Below are 24,537 nucleotides of genomic sequence, written 5' to 3'. Positions count from 1 at the left end.
CGTATCGCATGGCACCAGCGGAGTTGAAGGAGTTAAAGCAGCAGCTTCAGGAACTCCTTGATAAGGGGTTCATTCGACCTAGTGTGTCGCCTTGGGGTGCGCCGGTTCTATTTGTGAAGAAGAAGGATGGCACTATGAGGATGTGCATTGATTATAGGCAATTGAACAAAGTAACAGTCAAGAACAAGTATCCTTTGCCTGGCATTGATGATTTATTCGACCAACTTCAGTGAGCGAGAGTGTTCTCCAAGATTGATCTCCGTTCAGGTTATCACCAGTTGAAGATCAGGGACTCGGATATTCTTAAGACAGCTTTCAGGGCCCCATATGGTCATTATGAGTTCTTGGTGATGTCTTTTGGGCTGACCAATGCCCCAGTAGCGTTCATGCATCTGACGAACAACGTGTTCCGGCCTTATCTTGACTCGTTTGTTATAGTCTTCATTGATGATATTCTGGTGTATTCGCATAGTCAGGAGGAGCACGCGGAGCATTTGAGAGTTGTGTTGCAGAGATTGAGGGAGGAGAAGCTTTATGAAAAATTCTCCAAGTGTGAGTTTTGGCTCAGTTCAGTGGCTTTCTTGGGGCACGTAGTGTCCAGCGAGGGTATTCAGGTTGATCCGAAGAAGATAGAGGCAGTTCAGAATTGGCCCAGACCGTCCTCAACCATAGAGATTCGCAGTTTTCTTGGTTTGGCGGGCTATTATCGCCGGTTTGTTCAGGGATTCTCATCTATCGCATCGCCTATAACCAAGTTGACTCGAAAGGGTGCTTCATTTGTATGGTTGGATGAGTGTGAGGAGAGCTTTTAGAAGCTCAAGACAGCATTGACCACAGCTCCAGTATTAGTTTTTCCATCAACTTTAGGTTCATATACCGTGTATTGTGATGCTTCGAGAGTTGGTATTGGGTGTGTATTGATGCAAGAGGGTAGAGTTATTGTTTATGCTTATCGTTAATTGAAGCCCCATGAGAAGTACTACCCCGTTCATAATTTGGAGTTGGCTGCCATTGTTCACGCGTTGAAGATCTGGAGGCATTACTTGTATGGTGTGTCTTGTGAGGTGTTTACTGATCATTGTAGCCTGCAGAACTTGTTCAAGCAGAAGGATCTCAATTTGAGGCAGCGGAGGTGGTTGGAGTTTCTAAAGGATTATGATATTACTATTTTGTACCATCCAGGAAAGGCCAATGTGGTGGCCGATGCTTTGAGCCAGAAGGCGGTTAGTATGGGGAGTTTGGCATACATTCCAGTTAGGGAGAGACCTCTTGCAGTTGATGGTCAGGCCTTGGCTAATCGATTTGTGAGGTTAGATATTTCGGATCCCAGTCGGGTATTGGCTTGTGTGGTTTCTTGATCTTCCTTATATGATCGCATCAGAGAGCGCCAGTATGATGATCCGCACTTGCTTGTCCTTAAGGACAGAGTTCAGCATGATGATGTCAGAGATTTGACTATTGGTGATGATGGAGTGTTGAGGATGTAGGGCCGTATTTATGTGCCCAATGTAGATGGGCTTTGGGAGTTGATTTTGGAAGAGACCTATAGCTCGTGGTATTACATTCATCCAGGTGCCACGAAGATGTATTAGGATCTAAGACAACATTATTGGTGGAGGAGATTGAAGAAAGACATTTTGGGATTTGTGGCTCGGTGCCTCAATTGTCAGCAGGTGAAATATGAGCATCAGAGGTCGGGCGGCCTGCTTCAGCGGATGGATATTCCAGAGTGGAAGTGGGAGCGGATCACCATGTACTTTGTAGTTGGGCTCCCACGGACTTTGAAGAAGTTCGATGCAATTTGGGTGATTGTGGATCGGCTGACCAAGTCCGCGCACTTCATTCCTGTGTGTACTACCTATTCTTCAGAGCGGTTGGTAGAGATCTATATCTGGGAGATTGTTCATTTGCATGGTGTCCTAGTTTCTATCATTTTAGATAGGGGCACTCAGTTTACTTCGCAGTTTTGGAGGTCTGTGCAGTGAGAGTTAGGTAATCAGGTTGAGTTGAGCACAACTTTTCACCCTTAGACGGACAAGCAGTCCGACCATACTATTTAGATATTGGAGGACATGTTGCGCGCTTGTGTCATTGATTTCGGAGGGTCATAGGATCATTTTCTACCACTTGCAGAGTTTGCTTATAATAACAGCTACCAGCCTAGTATTCAAATGGCCCCATATAAGGCTTTGTATGGGAGGGAAATGTAGATCTCCAGTTGGTTTGAGCCGGGTGAGGCTAGGCTATTGGGTACAAACTTGGTGCATGATGCTTTTGACAAGGTGAAGGTGATTCAGGAGAGGCTTCGTACCGCACAGTCGAGATAGAAGAGTTATGCTGACTGGAAGGTACGGGATGTGTCCTACATGGTTGGCGAGAAGATTCTGTTGAAGGTTTCACCCATGAATGGTGTTTTGAGATTTGGGAAGAGAGGGAAATTGAGTCCTCAGTTCATTGGGCCTTTTGAGGTGCTTCGGAGGACTGGGGAGGTAGATTATGAGCTTGTTTTGCCACCCAGCTTGTCGAGTGTGCATCCGGTATTTCATGTTTCTATGCTCTAAAAGTATATTAGGGATCCGTCTCATGTTTTGGATTTCAGCACGGTTCAGTTGGATGGTGATTTGACTTATGATGTGGAGCCAGCAGCTATTTTGGAGCGTCAGGTTCGAAAGTTGAGATCAAAGAATATAGCTTCAGTAAAGGTGCAGTGGAGAGGTTGGCTCATAGAGGAGGTTACCTAGGAGACCGAGCGGGATATGCGGAGCAGATATCCTCACCTATTTAAGGCTTGAGGTATATTTCTTGACTCGTTCGAGGACGAACGGTTGTTTAACAAGGGGAGGATATGACGATCCGGTCAGTCATCTCATGAGTTACCGCTCTGTTTCCCCCATTTCTGCTTCTTATTACTTTGTCTATCGGTTCTATATATGATCGGGTTAGTTGGTTCGGGTTCAGAAAGGATTTGGTAAGGTTTGAGACACTTAGTCTCTTTTGAGGAAGCTTAAGTTGAAAAAGTCAACCGGATATTGACTTATGTGTTAGAGGGCTCGGATATAAATTCCAATGGTTTGGATAGCTTCGGGAGGTGGTGATTTAGGACTTAGGAGTGTGATCGAAACATTTTTTGGAGGTCCGGAGTAGATTGAAGCTTGAATTGGCGAAATTATATTTTTGGTGTTTTCCGGTTGATAGGTGAGATTTTAATATAGGGGTCAGAATAGAATTCCGAGAGTTGCAGTAGTTCCGTTGTGTCATTTGGGATGTTTGTGCCAAATTTCAAGTCATTCGCACGTGGTTTGATTGGGTTTTTGTCAAAAGCGGAATTTAGAAGTTTTTGGAATTCTTAGGCTTAAATCCGATGTAATTTTGGTGTTTTGATGTTGTTTTGGGCGTTCCGGAGGTTGGAACAATTTTGAATGAGGTTATGGGATATGTTGACATATTTGGTTGAGGTTTTGAGGGCCTCGGGTGAGTTTCGGATGGTTGAACGGACCATTTCAAGTTTAAGGAAGTTGCAGATTTTGCTTTTAGCTGTTGCAGGCATTTTGTTCTTTGTGTTCGCGAGTGGACCCTCGCGTTCGTGAAGGGTCAAGAAGGGGGCATAATATTTGGACTTCGCGTTCGCGAGGGGGTCCCACATTCGTAAAGGGTTGGAAAGGGAAGCATCGCGTTTGCGAGATGCCTGACCACGTTCACGATGGTTGGTGAAGCTGAGGCATCGTGTTCACGATGATGCGGTCGCGTTCGCGTAGGAGAATTTTGGTCATTGGAAATTTTGTGCTTCCCGAACGCGAGGCTTTGACCGCATTCGCGAAGAAGGATTTCTGATCGCTGGTCAGAATGTTTAAAAGGCCATTTTCGCGAGTTTTGGCCTAAGTTCACCATTTTTTACTCGGTTTTGAAGCTTTTTGAGAGAGATTGAAGAGGTAATCAAGGAGAACTTGTTGGAGGTAAGAATTTTGGACTTAATACTTGATCCTATGGTGATTTATAGCTAATTAAACATGAAATTTGGAGAATTTGAAGCCTAAATTGGGAAGTTAGGGCTTGGAAACTTGAGACTTTAATCTAGGGATTTGAGGGCCATTTGTAGTCGGATTTTGGTATTCTTGGTATGTATGATCTCGTGGGAGGATAAGGATTCCGTTGATGTGATTTTTATCGAGTTTCGAGACATGGGTCCGGGGGTCAGTTTTAGCCAATTTCAGGATTTTGGTATAATTTGATTATTTTCGCCTGGGCTTCGATCCTTTAGCATATTCTAATGTTATGATTTTGATTTTGGGTAGATTCGGCGTGAGTTAAGGCCGAGGCGAGAGGCAAAGGCATTGCAGAGTAGTATTTTCATCAAGTTTGAGGTAAGTAACCATTGTAAATCTAGAACTGAGGGTACAAACCCCGGTATTTCGAATTGTTTTGATAAATGAGGTGACGCACATGCTAAGTGACAAGCGTGTGGGCATGCACCGGTAGGGATTGTGACTTGGTCCGTCCCGTAGCAACAATTAAGCCGCGTATTTGATTTGAAATCTTATAATATTCCATATTTTAGACATTTACACTGTATTATGGGTTGTATGCCATATTTGGGGCCTTGTGCCGACCTGTTGAAACCCTTAGCGGCATTTTTACTGTTTTTCCTCATTCTATTTGTTTGAAAGCATATCCTCAGTCATTTTTACCTGTTTATTGTTTAAAACTGGTTTTATCATTGTACTTCTTAAAATATGAGAACTGTTCGGACTGAGTCCCCTGATTTCTACTTTTATGCCCGAGCGGCTGTGAGGTTAATGACTGAGAGAGGTTGAGGACCTAATGGTGAGGATATATATATGTATGTATATATATATATATATTATGGATCGGGCTACACGCCGCAGCGATACTTATATGGATCGGGTTGCATGCCACAGCGATATATATATATATTGGATCGGGTTGCGCGCCGCAGCGATATGACGCTTGGGCTGTAGGAGCCCCTCCGAAGTCTGTACACCCCCAGTGAGTGTAGTCGACTATAAACTACGGATCGGGCTGCACGCCGCAGCGGTTATTATGATTACTACTATTAAGAGATATTATGGAGCCTGAGTGCTGAGTGTGAGTACTGTGTGACGAGAGCAGAGTCACGAGTGACTGAGAGGATATTTTCACTGATTTCACTCTTCTTTTAAAACAAGCCTCTATTGAAAAATTGTTATGTAAATGATTTCAAGTATTCCAATTGAAACTAAAGATTTTATGACGAGACTGGTTTTTAAACTGTGGAGTTTGGTCTGTTATTCTATTGTTTGCTCCTTTATGTGATTTTAACTGCTCGTCACTGCTTTCAGACCTTATTTACTTTAGTTACTTACTGAGTTGGCGTACTCACATTACTCCCTGCACCTTGTGTGTAGATCCAGGTGCCCGAGCGGCAGAGTGAAGGTCCTCAACATTATCAAAGTTTGCCAGAGACTGCAAGGTAGCTGCATGGTGTCTGCACCCCTGCTTTCCTCCTTCCTATCTTATTCTTTTCTGCATTTTAGATTTATGATGTATTAGACAGTCGGTTGTATATTTAGAGGCTCTAGACTCGTGACACTAGATGTTTGGGCTGTGTTGGTTTACTGTTTTATTGATTTCCGCACATTTTTAGTTGTTCTATACATTTCTTATGAAAAATTGAGTTTTAACCCGTGTTAGAAAATGGTTTTTATAAAAGAAAAGGGTTGTGATTAATGTTGGGTTGGCGTGCCTAGTAATGTGATAGGCGCTATCACGACCGGGTATTTGGAGTCATGACACTTCCCATTTCTCAGACAGAATTTCTCTAAGATAAGATCCAATGAAAAGTATTAAAGCACATATAAGCCAATGATGACAATTTATGCAAAAATTGATGCTTTCTTTTCAAGTCAGCTTTCATATGAGGCGCCAAACTAAAAATGTGAGAGATCATGCTTGTTGCAAGAAAATGTCAAACACGTATTATTAAAACTCACATCGATGATCACTGCAAATATGTCACTTTCATATTCAAAAATATGACCTATGCAAAAGTAAGGAATCATCAATAGGAACATATATAAGTACCTTCCAAGCTTTTGAGTCTTAGGAATAGTCGAGTATCTCCACATGCACATGTTACCGAGGCATCAAGGTTAAACAACCTTCTCAGATATCAATGAAGTATTGAAACTTTCGCCAAGAGAATGGATATAAGAAGTAACTCTCTTCATAAATTATCTTAAACTCACAACTACATGAAAGGAATACATGCATGGATGCTTGCTTATCCTAATGCTTATACAAATGGCATAGTTCATGCAAGATATAAATTCGTTCTTATTCAAAATCTCTAAGTCAAGGATAAGATTAACACCAAACATAATAGTAGTATGTTGCAGCTAGTCGGCTCAGGCAATATGCAGTTGTACATATCATATTATACTTAACCAAAAAAATATTACTAGATACGTATCACCTTATAAAGCATCCGAAGGAACTTGAATAATCTTTAGTAATACCAATCACTTAAGCTTTACCATCACGTGTAGTAGTTCCTCATTTTCAAAATAATCCACATTTCATTTACAACTTAAGTAAAACCATCTTTCAAAGGAAATCTGATAAAAGATATAAAGTCAAAATCAAACAAAGTAAAAAAATACAAGACCGACCTCGGGTGTCACAAAGTTATGAGCGATGCTACAATAGTTCCGAAACAAGACAACACCAAATAGTCTAGAAATAACAACAATGTACTAATAGGAAGATAGAGAAGGAAAAAAGTGGAACTGCGATCGCCAGGCAGCTACCTCGCTATTTTCGTGAAATCCGCGACTGGAATAGTCAACAACCGCTACCGTGCCCTGAGATACCTGGATTTGCACACAAGGTACAGGGGGGTAACGTGAGTATACCAACTCAGTAAGTAATAGGTCCAAACTATGGACTGACAGGTAGTGACGAACCAAAACCTCAATAGGTAATACAATTAAACTGTACAGTATAATAGGCATGCTTGCAGTTCAAGTATTTAACTCAACAGTAAATAAATACAATTTGAACAGTGTGGAGTATAAAGCTCAGCAAGACTCTATGTACCAATGCACAGAAAGTATGAAAGTGTACCATGTACCTCCACTCTCAAGTCCTCAACCACTCGTTACTGTATATGGTCATCCGGCCCAGGGAAGATCCAACCCGAAACATATACACATCACTGACCGCAGTCATATCGTACCGAGGAAGGCCATTCCAGCCCTATGGAGAAGATCCATCTCCAGATATAAATACTTCGGACAAGATCCATGTCTAGGGAAGATCCATCCCTCAATAATATCAACTGCACTCACTAGGGTGTATAGACTCCGGAGGGGCTCCTTTCAGCCGAAGCGCTATATCAAGCCAACGAAGGCATAATCAATATTCCACTGCGGCATGCAGCTCGATCCCATACTGTCACTCAATATCAGGCTCTCGGCCTCACTCAATCATCAATCTCTAGTCTCACACACACGGGCTCAAAATGCCATGATACTAGCCCGAAACAATGATATGATGTGCCAAATAACAGTAATCGAGAGTGAGACATGATATAATATGCATGAAGAGGACTGAGTACAAAATATCAATGAAGCTAATGATATGACAGGAAGAAACGACCTCTCGGGTCTCAACAGTATCGGCGTGAAGCCTCAACATGATAATTAACATGATTTACAACTCATTAACTTAATCACATAATCACAACACATATATCAGCATGAAGGAGTCACTAAGTGGTGTCATGGAATGATCTAGGCCGCGATTCTCACGGTGCACGCCCACACGCCCGTCACTTTGTCATGACCCAAATCATAGGGCCGCAACGGGATCCCGGTGCCTTACCCAACCGAGTACCAACATAACATATCTTTCTTATAAAATCATCATGGGTAAATAGGCCGGAAGGGCCGTCATGATATAACCAGAATAAAACATAAGGGACAGCTTCAGCCACTCGAATTTTCGATATTCCTTTTTAATTCTCATCAAACGAATGGCATCTTCTTCTGGAAATCTCAGCTATTCTTAGCATGATATTGGGAAATCTCATTGCTATTACTCAAACAAGCATGAAACGTATGCTTGCATATTCATCCATAGGCCAAATCGGATATGTAATTATTGGAATAATTGTTGATACTTGACATAAGATGACCTAACATATAATACAAACTTATACATGTGACATACGGTCCTATAAGACCAAAATGAACACTTGTACATTGAACATAGGCTGACAAGTCCATACAATCTTTCATATACATGACATTCATCTAAAAGCCTTTAAGAGTACATACACATCATAAAGGTCGGGACAGGGCCCCGCCATACCAATCAATACTTGTACAAATCATACTGACCAAATAGGTAACTCTAGAGCAAGTGGAGTGCACCAACACCTTTTGCTGAGCTGATAGCCTACTATGAGGAGTGCCAACCTGTCTATCGGGACCTACGGGCATGAAACGCAGTGTTCCCAGGCAAAAGGGACGTCAGTACGAATAAAGTACCGAGTATGTAAGGCAGGAAAGCATAAACAAGAGTAGTAATGTAAATAAGAGATAGAGGAGATACAACATGTAACATCTGAGTGCCTCTAGGGGCTACTCACATGAAATGCATAATACATATATATACATAAACTTTTAAAAACATACGCCTCTGTGGGCATCATCATCATCATATCGTACTCGGCATCAAATAAGACTCAGTAAAAACGTACCCGGCCATCATAAGGCTCGGTAGAATCGTACCCAGCCACGTGGAGCTCGGTAAACCCAACTGATCAGTGGTTGCACAATAGGTGTTGTACCCGGCCAACTATAGCGCGGCTCAGTAGAGTAAAATAGATACTATATATAATACATGCTAGACTCATAGAATCATGTTCTAAACCTTTCGGAGTGACTTAAGGTCGTTGTACCTTCGATTAACATTATGGACATCCATACCCTCAATACGAACCTCAGTAGGATTCAAGGATCATACACAATTGCTTAGAATAACTTTATAAGGAATGAACAACATTGACAACCTTAGTTTCTAGGAGTAGATCCGTTATGAAATAGCATATTCATTTCACTTTAGATCATGCCAATAGAAAGAAGGAAGTGCCTTAACATACCTTTGAAATCTTATATCCAATCTTCAAGTAAGCTCAATATGATCTTCTTACGTCTACAATGAGTAAACCAACTTCGTCGTCATCATATAAGCGTTGTAACTATCATATTTGGAAACCAATATTCTACAAGAAAACGGACAGCGCTTCCCCTATTTGTACTACATCGCATATGTTACCAAAAGTCACCAAACATCCCAAACAACAACAATATAATTCACAATAAGCTCTCTGATTTGTTCAACAACCATTTTGAGTGGCAAGCTCGATTTACAATTAACAAAATATGGTTTGAATCCAATTCCTTTTCCTTGAATCTGCCTACAACATATATAACATCATACTTATGCTTACCATTTTCTTTTCAACCCAAAACATCATAAGCATAATCTTCAAATATAGTCAACACACCTAGCACATTAACCTTTATCGTAACATCTTATTTTTTATGTTATCTTCTTCAATCCACTGAATTAGCACATAGATAAGCTTAACAACAGCAACCACAACATAATAAAACTATTTATAACAATTTCCAGCCACAACAAACCATATATATAGCCTCAATACAGCCCACAAAAAAAATAACGATTCCTTATGCCATGTCAATTACTATCTTGTAGATTTTCACTCAAACAACTCAACCAACACATGATTGAACTTAAGCACAACCAAGAACATGATTTACTTACCTTAGCCAGTAGATACAACTTGAAATCCCCAGCTGGTGTAGCTCACAACAACCCTCTATCACACCACAACCCTATAGGAGTTGTATTCTCTTCTTGAATCAACTTTTGTCTACATGTTGGTGTGTAAACACTTGTATATCACCTTGAAACACTAATATACATGAAGGAGGTACTGATTCTTAGCTTAATCTTAAAAAACAACATAAAATCTGAGGTTACTTACCTTTCAAGAATCCTTCAAAACAGTCACAAGATGAAGAACTATGACCTAGCAAGCACCACGGGATTTCTAGTGTTAGATTCATATTTTTATCTTAGGTTTTTACCCTAGAATCATGGAGGAACCCTTGGAGATCATTTAGGAGGGTTTATAAACTGTTGTGGACGAAAAAAATGAGTTAAAGCGACATATAAATGACTTAAATACAAGCTGAAGTTTAAACCGACTTTGTGGGTCCCATGGGAGCTGCTTGCGCAGTCTCGCAAAAATATGAATATCTCTCTAGTCCGATGTTGTATCAAAAAACGGTTTAATGAGTTAGAAACTAGACTCATAGATCGTCAATTTGATATGTAGATGATTCCTTGATTCCAAGTATATTGGGAGAAAAGTGCAGCTACATTTGACGTAAATTTCAGCACATTATGAATGCAACTTGTGATGACCTTTGCCAACATTTGTTCCACAACTCGCTTGACTTAAAAACATAACATACGACTAAAATAACTCATCTATTAACCTCCTCATCATGTTAATCACCCCAGTCTCACCCCAAAAGTATATGTTATGACATTCCAAACTTGTCGACTTTCGACGAAACTTATTTTCTTTAATTCGTTTAGCGTCTAAGCTTTCCATCCCTTTTGGTACTTGTTATTCATGATCTTAAAGATTTGTAACCTCCAAGATAACATGATAAACTTACGTTATGTACTTTCAAAAATGATCTCATTTTCTAGCTTACATCAATTGGCTTACGACGTACTCTCACGTAGGAAAACATGGGATGTAACAGACTTGGCATTTGCGTCTCCTCAATAGTAACCATAGAACATATAGCTCGGGGTTTCGAACCCTCAAACCCAAGTTTGGAAGCGTTACTTACCTCAAACCAAGCCAAAACGCAAACCTGTGATGCCCTTTCCTATCGATTCAGCCTCCAAATGCTCCGAATCTAACCAAAATCAGTATATTATCATCAATATACGCTAAAGGAATGAAACCCATACGAAAAATATCAAATTAGACCAAAAATCTTGAATTTGTCTCAAGCCCCCGGGCCCACGTCTCGGAATCAAATAAAAATTGCAAAACTAGAAAACCCACTCGCTCACGAGTCTACCCATATCAAATTCACCAAAAATCCGACGTAAATTGTCCTCCAAATCCCTAAAATTCACTCTCCAAACTTTCTTCCATTTTGCCCAATTTTCACCCCAAATTCCCAAATTAAATGATAAAAATCAAGACATAATCATGGAATTTAACCAACTTTGAATGAAGAACACTTACCCCAATCAATCCTCTGAAAATCCCCTCCAAAATCACCTTCTTCCGAGCTCTCTAATGAATTTTGAAATTATGGACTAAAACCCTCATTTTTTAACTAAAACATTCTGCCCAGACATTTCCTTCTTCGCGAACGCGACCGTCCTCTCGCGTTCACGTAGATCAACTCAAAGTGCCTCTCCGCTTTACTCTTCGCAAACGTGATGCTTTACCATCTGAAACCTTTGCGAACGCGGCCATCACCTCGCGAATGCGTAGACCAAGAACATGGGGTCCTTAACTGCCTCACTTCGCTTCGCGAACGCGACGCCATTCACGCGTTCGCGATGCACACACTACCCTAGCGTAGAACAAAAATTCACCAGCTCATAGAACACTCTTCACGAACGCGAGACCCTGTTCGCGAATGCGAAAAAAAACCTTCTGCAATAAAATACCAGCAAAATCTGCCATCTCCCAAAACCAGGAATTGGTCCGTTAACTACCTGAAACTCACCTGAGGTCTTCGGAACCTCAACCAAACATGCCAACACAACCCATAACATCATTCAAACTTAGTCGAGCCTTAGAATCACTCAAAACAACACCAAAACACAAAATCAACCTCGGATTCAAGCCTAAGAACTTAGAAACTTTCAAATTCCACAAACAACGCCGAAACCTATCAAATCACCTCCGAATGACCTAAAATTTTGCACACACGTCACGAATGACACTACAGACCAACTCCAATTTCCAGAATTTCATTCCGACCCCGATATAAAGATTTCCACTCCCGACCGGAAAATGCCAAATTTCCAATTTCGCCAATTCAAGCCTAATTCTACCATGGACCTCCAAATTACATTCCAAATATGCTCCTAAGTCCAAAATCACCTAACGGATCTATCAGAACCATCAAAATTCACATCTGAGACCTGCTACACACAAGTCAACATCCGATTGACTTTTCCAACTTAAGCTTTCTCAAAAGAGACTAAGTGTCTCATTCCTCTCCAAAATCACTTCTAACCCGAACCAACCAACATGATACGGTGAAATGTAGCTGAACAACACATAAAGAAGCAGAAATAGGGGAAATGGGGTTGAAACTCATATAACGACCAATCGGGTCGTTACATCCTCCCCCTCTTAAACAAACGTTCGTCCTCGTACGAGTCAAGAAAACACCTGAATCCCCAAACAAGTGTGGATATCTACTCTGCATCTCGCGCTCGGTCTCCCAAGTGGCCTCCTCCGTAGGCCAACCTCTTCACTGCACTTTCACCGAAGCTTTATCCTTTGATCTCAACTTCCAGACCTTCCGCTCCAAAATAGCCACTGGCTCCATATCATAAGTCAAATCACCGTCTAACTGAAACGTTCTAAAATCCAAAACATGAGACGGATCGCCAATATACTTTTGGAGCATAGAAACATGAAATACCGGATGCACACTCGACAAGCTAGGTGGCAAATCCAGCTCATTAGCCACCTCCACAATCCTCCGAAGCACCTCAAAAGTCCCAATAAACCGAGGACACAATTTACCCTTCTTCCCAAATCTCATAACACCCTTCATGGGTGAAACCTTCAGTAGAACCTTCTCCCCAACCATATAAGACACATCTCGACCCATCCTGTCAGCATAACTCTTTTGTCTTGACTGTGCCGTACGAAGCCGCTCCTGAATCACTTTCACCTTGTCCAAAGCATCATGCACCAAGTTTGTATCCAAAAGCCTAGCCTCACCCAGCTCAAACCAACCTACTTGAGATCTACACCATCTCCCATATAAAGCCTCATATAGAGCCATCTGAATACTCGACTGATAACTGTTGTTGTAAGAAAACTCCGCGAGCAGTAGAAAATGGTCCCATGAACCCCCAAAATCAATGACACAAGCTCGCAACATGTCCTCCAATATCTGAATAGTGCACTGGAACTGCCCGTCCGTCTGAGAGTGAAAACCTGTGCTCAACTCAACTTGAGTACCCAACTCTCGTTGTACGGCTCTCCAAAACTGCGATGTGAACTGAGTACCTCTATCTGAAATGATTGAAATCAGGACACCATGCAGGCGAACAATCTCTCAGATATAAATCTCAGCTAATCGCTCCGAAGAATAGGTAGTACACATAGGAATGAAGTGCGCGGACTTGGTCAGTCGATCCACAATCACCAAAATAGCATTGAACTTCCTCAAGGTCTGTGGGAGTCCAACTATGAAATCCATGGTGATCCGCTCCCACTTCCACTCTGGAATATCCATCTGCTGAAGTAAGCCACCTGGTCTCTAATGCTCATATTTCACCTGCTAACAATTGAGGCACTGAGCTACAAATCCCACTATGTCTTTCTTCATTCTTCTCCACCAGTAGTGTTGTCTCAAATCATGATACATCTTCGCGGCACCCGGATAGATGGAATACCGCGAGCAGTGGGCCTCCTCCAAAACCAACTCCCGAAGCCCATCCACATTGGGCACACATATCCGGCCTTATATCCTTAATACTCCATCATCACCAATAGTCACATCTCTAGCATCACCGTGTTGAAATCTATCCTTGAGGACAAGTAAATGAGGATCATCATACTGGCGCTCTCTGATACGATCAAATAAGGAAGATCGAGAAACCACACAAGCTAAGATCCGACTGGGCTCTGAAATATCTAACCTCACAAACCGATTGGCCAAAGCCTGAACATCAACTGCTAGATATCTCTCCCCAACAGGAATATATGCCAAACTGCCCATACTCACCGCCTTCCTACTCAAAGCATCGGCCACTACATTGGCCTTACCCGGATGGTACAAGGTAGTGATATCATAATCCTTTAGCAACTCCAACCATCTCCACTGCCTCAAATTGAGATCTTTTTGTTTGAACAAGTGTTGGAGGCTATGATGATCAGTAAACACCTCACAGGACACACCATAGAGATAATACCTCCAAATCATCAACGCGTGAACAATGACAGCCAATTCTAAATCATGAACAGGGTAGTTCTTCTCATGGGGCTTCAACTGACGAGAAGTATAAGCAATAACTCTACCCTCATACATCAACACACACCTAATACCAACTCTCAAAGCATCACAATACACGGTATATGAACCTGAAGCTGATGACAAAACTAACACTAGAACTATGGTCAAGGCAGTCTTGAGCTTCTGAAAGCTCGCCTCACACTCATCCGACTACCTAAAATGATCACCCTTTTGAGTTAATTTGGTTAAGGGTGATGCTATAGATGAAAATCCCTGAACGAACCCATGGTAATAACTTGCCAAACCAAGAAAGCTACGAATCTCTATGGCAGAGGATGGTTTGGGCCAAGTCTAGACCGCCTTTATCTTCTTCGGATCAACCTGAATACCCTCACTGGACAATACATGCCCCAAGAAAGCCACTGAACTAAGCCAAAATGCACACTTGGAGAACTTTGCATATAGCTTCTCCTCCCTCAACCGCTGCAACACAACTCTCAAATGCTCGACGTGCTCCTCTTGACTATGCGAGTACACCAGAATATCATCAATGAATACAATAACAAACAAGTCGAGATAGAGCCGAAACACACTATTCATCAAATGCATGAATGTTGTTGGGGCATTAGTCAGCCCAAAAGACATCACAAGGAACTCATAATGACCATATCGGGTCCTGAAGGTTGTATTAAGAATGTCTGAGTCCTTGATCTTCAACTAGTGATAACCTGAACGGAGATCAATCTTAGAGAACACTCTCGCTCCCTAAAGTTGGTCAAATAAATCATCAATACGAGGCAAAGGATACTTGTTCTTGATTGTGATTTTGTTCAATTGCCTGTAATCAATACACATCCTCATTGTGCCTTTATTCTTCTTCACAAATAGATTAGGTGCACCCTAAGGTGACACACTAGGTTGAATAAACCCCTTCTCAAGGAGTTCCTAAAGCTGCTCCTTTAACTCCTTCAACTCTGCCAGTGTCGTACGATACGGTGGAATAGAAATGGGCTGAGTGCCCGGCACCAAGTCAATACTGAAGTCAATATCCCTATCTGGTGGCATGCCCAACAGGTCTGCATGAAACACATCCAGGAAGTCCCTCATAACTGGAAAAGAATCGATACTAGGAGTATCTGCACTGGCATCCCTCACAAAAGCCAAATAAGATAGGCAACCCTTCCCAACCATACGCTAAGCCTTCAAGAATGAAATCACCCTACTAGGAACATAATCTGATGAACCCCGCCACTCGATCCGTGGAACACCCGGCATAGCCAATGTCACTATCTTAGCATGATAGTCCGAAATAGCACGACACAGAGATAACCAATCCATAGCCAATATCACATCAAAATCAACCAAACTAAGCAATAAGAGATCTACTCGGGTATCAAAACCCCCAATAGTCACCACACATGACCGATATACGCGGTCCACCATAATAGTATCGCCAACCGGAGTAGATACACGAACAGATGAAACAAGAGAGTTGCGGGGCGTATCCAAATAATGAGCAAAATATGATGACACATATAAAAAGGTGGAACCGGGGTCAAATAATATAGAGGCATCTCTGTGGCATACGGAGACAATACCTGTAGTCACAACATCTAAAGCGAAAGCATCTGGTCTAGCTGGGAGTGAATAGAAAAGGGCCCGACCACCACCTAATCGGCCTCCTCCTCTAGGGCGACCCCTAGCTGACTGACCTCCACCCCGAGCTGGCTGGGCAGTTGGGGAAGTAACTGGTGCTGAAGCCGAAGGCTGACTCCTCTGCTAAGATGAACCTCCCGTAAGACGGGGACAGAACCTCTTGATATGACCCAAATATCCACATTCGAAGCAACCTCTCCCAGTAAATAGCGGTTGGAACTAAAGGGAGACCCGAGCATCGAGATACCCAATAGAAGAACCAGACATAGATGAGCCCTGAACTAATGGTGCATGAGTCGAACTCTGAGCTGGGAGGGCACTGAGAGATGAGTGGCCCTAATGTGAACTGTGAGAACCATGGTCAGATGATCCATCACGGTGACCCAAACGGGCTGGCAGAGCATGCCTGAATGGACGGCCTCTGACGTGCTAAAACTGACCTCCCAAAGGAACACCACCAAAACTACCAGATCCCCGAGGCCTTTTGGCCTCCCTCTCATCTCGCTCATGGTGCCAAACTGACTCTATCTATCTGGCAATGTCAACCACCTCCTCAAAAGAAGCGCCAGATACCCTTTCTCTGGTCAGAAAAATCTGTAACTGATAAGTGAGGCCATCAACAAACCTCCTAATCCTTTCCCTATCCGTGGGAACTAGCCAGATAGCATTGTAAGCACGTGATTTTTGACCCTCCCCGAGGATTTTCACATTTTTTTTAGCATAAATATGTAATTGGGTCTAATATAGTCATTTTAACTATTTTACTTTATTTCGTTGCAAAAAGAAAAATCACAAAAATATATATATGAATTTTAGTTTATGTATTTCTCATAAACTTGAAAAATACAAAAAAATTGTACTTTATTTTGGTACTTTATATAAATTCGAAAATTACAAAAAAATATAATTCTATTAATGTTTCGTAGTCGTTTTAATTTTGGAAAAATACAAAAAAATATTACTTTATATTTTGTCTCTATTAAAAAATGAAAATTACAAAAAATAGTTTTATTAATATTTTATAGTCATTTTAACTTTGAAAAATACAAAAAAAATATTACTTCATATTTTATCTTAATATTTACGAAAATTACAAAAAAAAAGAGTTTTATTAATATTTTGTAGATATTTTAAATCTTGAAAAATATTCAAAAAAAAATATTGTTTTGTTTAAATACTAGTCTTATTTTTGGTAGTTATTTTGCTTACATAGGACTAGTTAAGCAACGTTTTCCTATTTCTCGGGTCCGGGCAAAGGAATAATATTCGGGTTCAAACTACCCGGTTTTAGGCCTAATTTCGGATCTAGCGCATAATAATCCGAGTCCACCACACATGAGGGGACACGCATGGGGAACACGGACGAAACACGATACACGGGGAACACCACCACGCGTGGGGGACACAAGTCTCGAACCCCACCACGCGTGGGGCTCATTTGTCTTGGCAAAAACTATACAAATGCACGGACAAACAAGCCAAGGAAGGAGGACTTTTTTTTGAAAAATTTGAGAAGAGACTACTGTAGATCTTCTTCTTCAAAAGAAGAAGAAGAAAAAACCCTACTGAGCCTAGCCCCAAAACCAGTGGAAACCATTTCCCTCCGTCACCTTCACCAAACGTCTGAAACCACCTGATGAGCAAGCAAAACCCAGCAGCCATCGTCTTCTTCCTCTCCTTAGCAAACCAGAGAAACCCTACCCAAACCCCACGTCCAAACACCATCCGCAACCACCACCACCCTCCTCGTCGCAACTCCCCAGCTCCGCCATCGTCAACCTACCACCCAAACACCACCACCGCAGCTTCATCCTCCTCCGCCATCGTCGACCGCTGACCACCAAGCTTCCAGCGAACCTCCATAACTGCCCAAGACACCACGACCAACAGCTCCCCCCCTTTGTCGTCAAACAACCACTGCCACCTTCACCACCGAGCAACCAGCCCCCCTCGTCGTCATTTCCAGATGACAACCAAACAACCCGTCACCTCCACGTCCAAACACCATCGCCCAAACACCACATCCATCAACACCCTGAAACCACCACCGGACAGTCCCGACCGTAGCGGCTTCACCATTTTTAGTCCGACGAGCAGCTGTTGCTGCGTGCCAAGCAGCTGTGGCTGCGTTTCTGAGCAGCTGTCGTTGCGCGTCTTAACCTTCCCATCGTGACCCATCTCCGACCTGCTGCATCGTCCAACCAGCTTCCCCCCGTTGTCGCTGTCCTCCACCAAACAGACCATCGACCATCTTAGCCCAGTTCCCTCCATCTCGTCACCTTGGTTGTTCCCCGTCAATAGCCCAGTTCCCTCCGCAGCAACCAAACAATCCTTGGTTGTTGACAGTTGTGGGTCCGAGCTTTCTATTTCCATCGAGGTCGTCTTTGGTTCATCGAGGTCCGGTACGTCGAGGTGTTCGTCCGAGGTTTCATCATTGTTCCTCGTCGAGTGAGGTCCGGTTCGAGTTCCGTAGGAGGCACTGTTGTCGTTCTAGGATTGTCGAGGTTCGAAGGTTGGTGTTCTTCGTCCTTTGTTTCATTTCATTCGTTTTGCATATTATGGTTCAAGGCAAAAAAAAATGAGAATATTCGATATTTATGAATGTCAACAAATGCAATTTTTTGTTGTTGTGTTAAAATGTTTATTCTATGTTTAGACTGCATGCTTAAAGTAAATATGAGCATATGAACGAGGTTATTCTATTTTTCATTTTACCATGGATATTATTACCTGTTAGAATCGTTGTTTTTTTGTTTAACCTCAGATGATTTCATTGGTAGAAAATCATAGTTGCCTTAAGTTTGCCCTCAAATAATAAAAACGAGACGAGCTTCGCCAAATAAAAATGTACAGGTTGCGGAGGCCTCACAAAATATATGTATTAAATACTTAGATTCCGGGACGGGCCGTTTTAGCAAATTTCACGGCCCTACCCAAAATAATAATGCGCTAGTTGCTTTAGGCGCGCCTTTAATAATTTAATTTTCCTAAACTCGGGTGCACATTTATGTGACCCAAATCTAAATCTCAACGGAATCGAAATGTGTCTCTAATCACGGGTGTATTGATTATGGCGTGGCCCGAGATGTATTTCCATGACGTTGCAAATTCTTTTAAAAATAATGAATGAGACGAGCCTCGACAAACAAAAATGTAGAAGCTGCGGGGCCCTCTAAATGTTATATATTAAAAATACTTAGAATTCGGGACATGCCGTTTAGCAAATTTTGCGGCCTTCTCCAAAATAACAATACGTTAGTTGCTTTAGGTGCGTCTTAATAACGTATTTTTCTTAATTCGGGTTCACATTTATGTGACCCAAATCCAAATCTCAACCGAGTCGAGATATGTCAATAACCACAGGTGCATTGATGTAACGTGGTTTGAGATATATTTTCACGACGTTGCAATTCTCGTAAAAAATAATAATAAAAGCGGTCAAGAGTTTAAAACTTGCACATAGGTTTTAACATGTATAAAATCAGATAATCAAGCCAAATATAACAGTTGAGCGACCGTGCTAGAACCACGGAACTCGGGAATGCCTAACACCTTCTCCCGGGTTAACAGAATTCCTTATCTAGATTTCTGGTATGCAGACTGTAATATGGAGTCAATCTTTTCCTCGATTCGGGATTAAAATTGGTGACTTGGGACACCCTAAATCTCCCAAGTGGCGACTCTGAAATAAATAAATAAATCCCCTTTCGATTGTCCTTTAATTGGAAAAACTCTCTTGTGCCCTAGCGGGTGCGGAAAAGGAGGTGTGACAGCTCTGGCGACTCCGCTGGGGATCTAACACCCAGAACCACTGGTTCAGGGTTAAGAATTCGAGATTAGAATAATTGTTATTATTTGGCTTTATTTATTATCTGATTTTTACATGTTTGAGCCTAATATGCTAAATGTTGCTTTTACCGCTTTGATATTATTTGAACTGTATATAAATTGTGCCGAAACCTTTCTCTTCTTACCTCCGGGGATGTGCTTACTGGTTGAGACTCCCTATTCTGTTAGTGTCATACCCTGAATAAAAGAGGCTCGGAAAGTTTCTAAGCCGGCTGGCCTTTTGGTTCCCGGAAAGGAGCTCCTTCCTCAGCTCGAGTTGTCCGCTCGGGTACACTGTCTAGAACACCGACCCAGGTTTTTGAACATAGAATAACGTGACTTCATGCCGGATCCCCTAGTAGGAACGCTTATTTGCATCACGTTGCATTTGACTCAGGGGACTCAACACAGGGGTTGGGTCCGTCTAGGACTAGCGACCTGATATGAAAAGGCCATCCTGATGCATCATATTTGTTTTCCGTGCATTTATTTGTCTCGTACCCGCATGCTAACCGGTGTTTGAATATAATGAATTTTGTGAAATTGAAAAAAAGGGAAATAACGGTTAAGGAATTGATTGTTTATTTTTGAAAAGAAACCAATACCCAAATACTGTCAAAACTCTGCCGAAATTTTGAGAAAATGGAAGAAAAAAACGTCTTATTAGTTTGTTTTATTAAAAGCAAAGGAAAAATAGAAAAATAGTTGTTCTGTTTTGTTTTTCAGAAAAATATAGAAATATATAGTTTGTCTTGTTATAAAAATAAATTTTTTTTAAAAAAAAAAGTCTTATTTTTAAATGGTTTTTTTTATGAAAATTCAAAAAATAATAATAATAAAAAAGAGTCTTTCATTATTTGTCACAAATATATACATGTATATATATATATATATATACAATTTTTTTTTCCAAAAAATATATATATGTCTTTATTTGTTGCAAAAATATTTGTCTTGCCAAAAAGTTTAGAAAAGTTTTTAGACTCCCAATTTTCAAAAACAAAAAAAAAGATCCAAAAATATTTTCCATTATTAACTTCTTTAGAAAGTCTTTTAATTATTATTTTTTTAAAAAAAATGTATAATAAGAAGAAAAATCCGAAAATATTTTGATTCTTCTTTCAAAATTGAAAAGAAAATGCAAAATTCAAAAAAAAAACATTTTAGAAGCATTTCTTTTATTAAAGGGAAAATTCCAAAAAAAATATATTCTTCTTTTCTTTAGAATAAAAAATAATGTAAATGAAAATTCAAAAAATATATCTTAGAAGTGTTTCTTTTAAAAAGAAAATCAATCAAAAATCAAAAATATATTTCCTTTATCTTTTAAAGTAGTTCTTTCACAAATTCAGAAAAAAAGTTAGTTCATCTACTTATTCTTGATTACCCGAACTACGCGGGTTTGATTCTCACCAGGTGTGAGATACGTAGGCAACCCTCATCGGGTCCAACCCCACCTTTTTGCTAAAAAACCAAAAACAAATAAAAAAAAAGAAAAAAAATGTCAAAGATTTTTAATTTTGTCGTAAATAAGTCTAGCGATGTAACTTCCCCCTTTTTACAAAAAAAATATAGCAAAAACAAATATGTCAAATTTTAATTGTCATAAAGAAGTCGGGTGCCGCTGTTTTATCAAGACATAGCCGAATGTTCCCGAAAGGGACGCCGGAAGGCTGACTTTGCATAATCAGCCACCTTTGGGTCATTTTTAAGACTTGGTCCAGTCGACCCACATAGCCTTAAAAATCTTCGTCCCCGAGGAATTGAAAGGCCGTGTTTGCAATGTTGAATTTTCTATTTTTGAAAAATGATAAAAGAGTCATAAACAAGTCCGGGTGATGCCGCTTATGTCAAAAATGGCCAAATGTTCCCGAAAGGAACTCCGGAAGGCTGCCTTGGTACAGACGGCCACCTCGTTTTTTCCTCACACAACCTTAAAAATCTTCGTTCATGAAGTGCTGAGAGGTCGTGTTCAGAAATCCTTTTGAGAAAAATCGCATATATTTTTGTTTTTTATCAGAATAAGTTTCGTTTGTTAAAATCTTATTAATAAATGTGCAGAATGAGCACGAATCCAAATGAACCCTTTTCAATCATGAATAAAATCCCCCTCCAATTGCGGCTCTGGTGGAATGATTTAGGCAAAGAAGGGCATGACGAAATCAAGAAGTATCTGAAAGGCCTCACGAGTTTGTTGGATATCAGGCCACGAGGAGATATCATAAGGGCACTAGTCCCCCACTGGGATCCTGCGCACAATGTCTTCCATTTCTCGGATTTTGAACTTACCCCAACTTTAGAAGAAATAGCAGGGTATATCGGCAGCGCTGAGACTCCTTTGAGGCACAAATATCTGATTGCTCCAAGAGCTGTAGCAATACACCGGTTTCTGGACTCCTTAAAGATAGTCAGAACAATTCATAACCCTGACTTGGCAAAAGGTTTTTGCAGCATGATTTTCATATATCAAAGATATGGTTACATAGGAGGATTCGACAAGCCAGAAAACCAGTTGTGCAGCAAAAGTAATCGTCAAAAGTGGGAAGAACATAGACGGATTGCTTTCATGATAACTTTCTTAGGACTACTAGTATTCCCAAGAAAAGACGGGAATATTGACATAAAGATAGCAGGGGTCGTCAGTACGTTGCTCACACATAGAGATAGTACGTTGGCGCCCATGATAGTATCTGATATGTTCCGGGCTCTCACGTCTTGCAAAGCCGGAGGAAGCTTTTTCGAGGGTTGCAATTTGTTGTTGCAAATATGGATGACCGAACACCTATGTCACCGAGCCCAGTTTCTGAGCCATGGATCCGTTGAAAAGACCTGCATATAGGAGTTCTATACCAGAGTTAATGAGACCTACCTACCGGAAGGAGTCACAGCATGGACCTCATATTTCCATACCCTCAACGCCAGTCAAATACAGTGGGCGCTAGGATGGTTACCGATCGACGAAGTCATATACATGCCAGCAGCCAGGCCCCATTTTCTCTTAATGGGACTTAAGAGCATTCAACCATACGCGCCGCATCGGGTTTTAAGGCAACTTGGGAGGTGTCAGATAGTGTCGAAAGACGAGGATCTAAGCACCCAGGTGATTGAGATCAGTCCCGACGGCCAGTTTCCTGAAGCAAGGGTTCGCCAAATTTGGAGCCAATGTCAATACTTAGAAGCAAATACTTGTGTAATGAATCGGGCAAAAGGGGAAGTTTCGCCTGGGTATCAGGCCTGGTACAAAGGGGAGACATCATCTGGAAGGCCGACCAAAAGACCTCACCTGCAAGAATTTGCCAAATCTTCACAAGAGCAGTGGGGCTGGTTGGCCAAAGAGCGAGAATATCTTGCCGAAACAGGCAAACTGAAGCAACAAGTTCAGGATATGAGGTTTGAATGCCAATTACAGTCTGCTGCCCACAAGGGAGAAAAGAACAGATTAATCAGAGAAGGCGAGATCCTCAAAGCTCAGATCCGGAGGATGAAAAAGGAGGCTGATAACCAGCTGAGAAGTCGGGCGGATAAAAGATTGATAGCGGGGTTAAAGGATCAGGTTGCGGAATGCCAGGAAGATTTGGAAAGAGCCAAGGCTAGCACAGCAAGATTGCGGACCAAGTGGGCAAAGGGTACAATGGCCCGGAGGCAGCGCCTGCAACAAGTCATAAGGGATTATGAACTGAGCATCGGGACATTAAGGGAAACGAATGCCTCTCTTCAAGAGAGGATCTTCAAGCAAACACGAGATGCCCAAGCCGACAGAAAGCGATGTTACGATGCAATGACCAGAATGGAAAGACAAATGGAGATGTTCCAGGATCAACTTGCCAACAATGCGCAAACACTAGGATTGAAGAAACGACAGATAAGGCAGTTGTTCGCAGAAAGGGACAACATTCGAGGAAGGATCGACGAGATTGGGCATTACATCTACATGAGATGCCTGGCATGCGAGCAAATGCCTCGGAAGACCCTCCTTGTTTCCATCATGGGTTGCGTCCACCGAATCATGAATGAGTTGAAAATCCTGCAGAGGGACCTCACACCAAGGGCCGCGGAAAGGCCGAATGATGCCTCGCGGGCCCCTTAGTTGGAAAATTAATCTTTGGTTGAGTCTTATTTATTTGGCTTTGTTGCTTTTCCATATGTTGTTTTCTTTTCTTTTAGTCAAAACGGGTTAAGAACTGTGGAGTCTGTACTATTGCTATTCCTTGCTTGAAGTAATTTGTAATAGCAAAATTTTGAGAATGAATTTAACGATTTCACAAGAATTTTGTGTTTCTTTACTTTAAGGCAGAACTACGCCTGGTCTGATTCGCGCGGGAACGTGATACGTAGGCAATCCCCATAAGATTCGACCGCTTTTAATAAAGAAAGAAAAGAAAATACAAAATAAAATAAAACACAGGGTTTCCCAAAGTACTTTAAAAGGGGACGAATGAGCAAACCGGGATGACGCATGTTGTTTGAAGCAAAGCATGTAGAAACGATTAACTGCCTAGGTGCATTGCATCCTCTATGTGTTATGATCAAATCTGTTAAACTCTAACGCTAACAAAGTTTGTTGTTGTCTGAATCAAACAAATTAGTTGTTAAAGAACTCTGGCAACACACTCCTATCAAACCAGATCCAAAGGATCGATAGCAACCAGCATGACTACTTCAGAGAATAGTAATGAGGAAGAGAGGCCGATGAGCCAGTTGCTAAAAGAAGCGATGGAAAAGA

The sequence above is a fragment of the Nicotiana tabacum genome, chromosome 1, assembly GCF_000715075.1.
Source record: "Nicotiana tabacum cultivar K326 chromosome 1, ASM71507v2, whole genome shotgun sequence".
NCBI lineage: Eukaryota > Viridiplantae > Streptophyta > Magnoliopsida > Solanales > Solanaceae > Nicotiana > Nicotiana tabacum.
Note: the sequence above shows the minus strand (reverse complement) of the source record.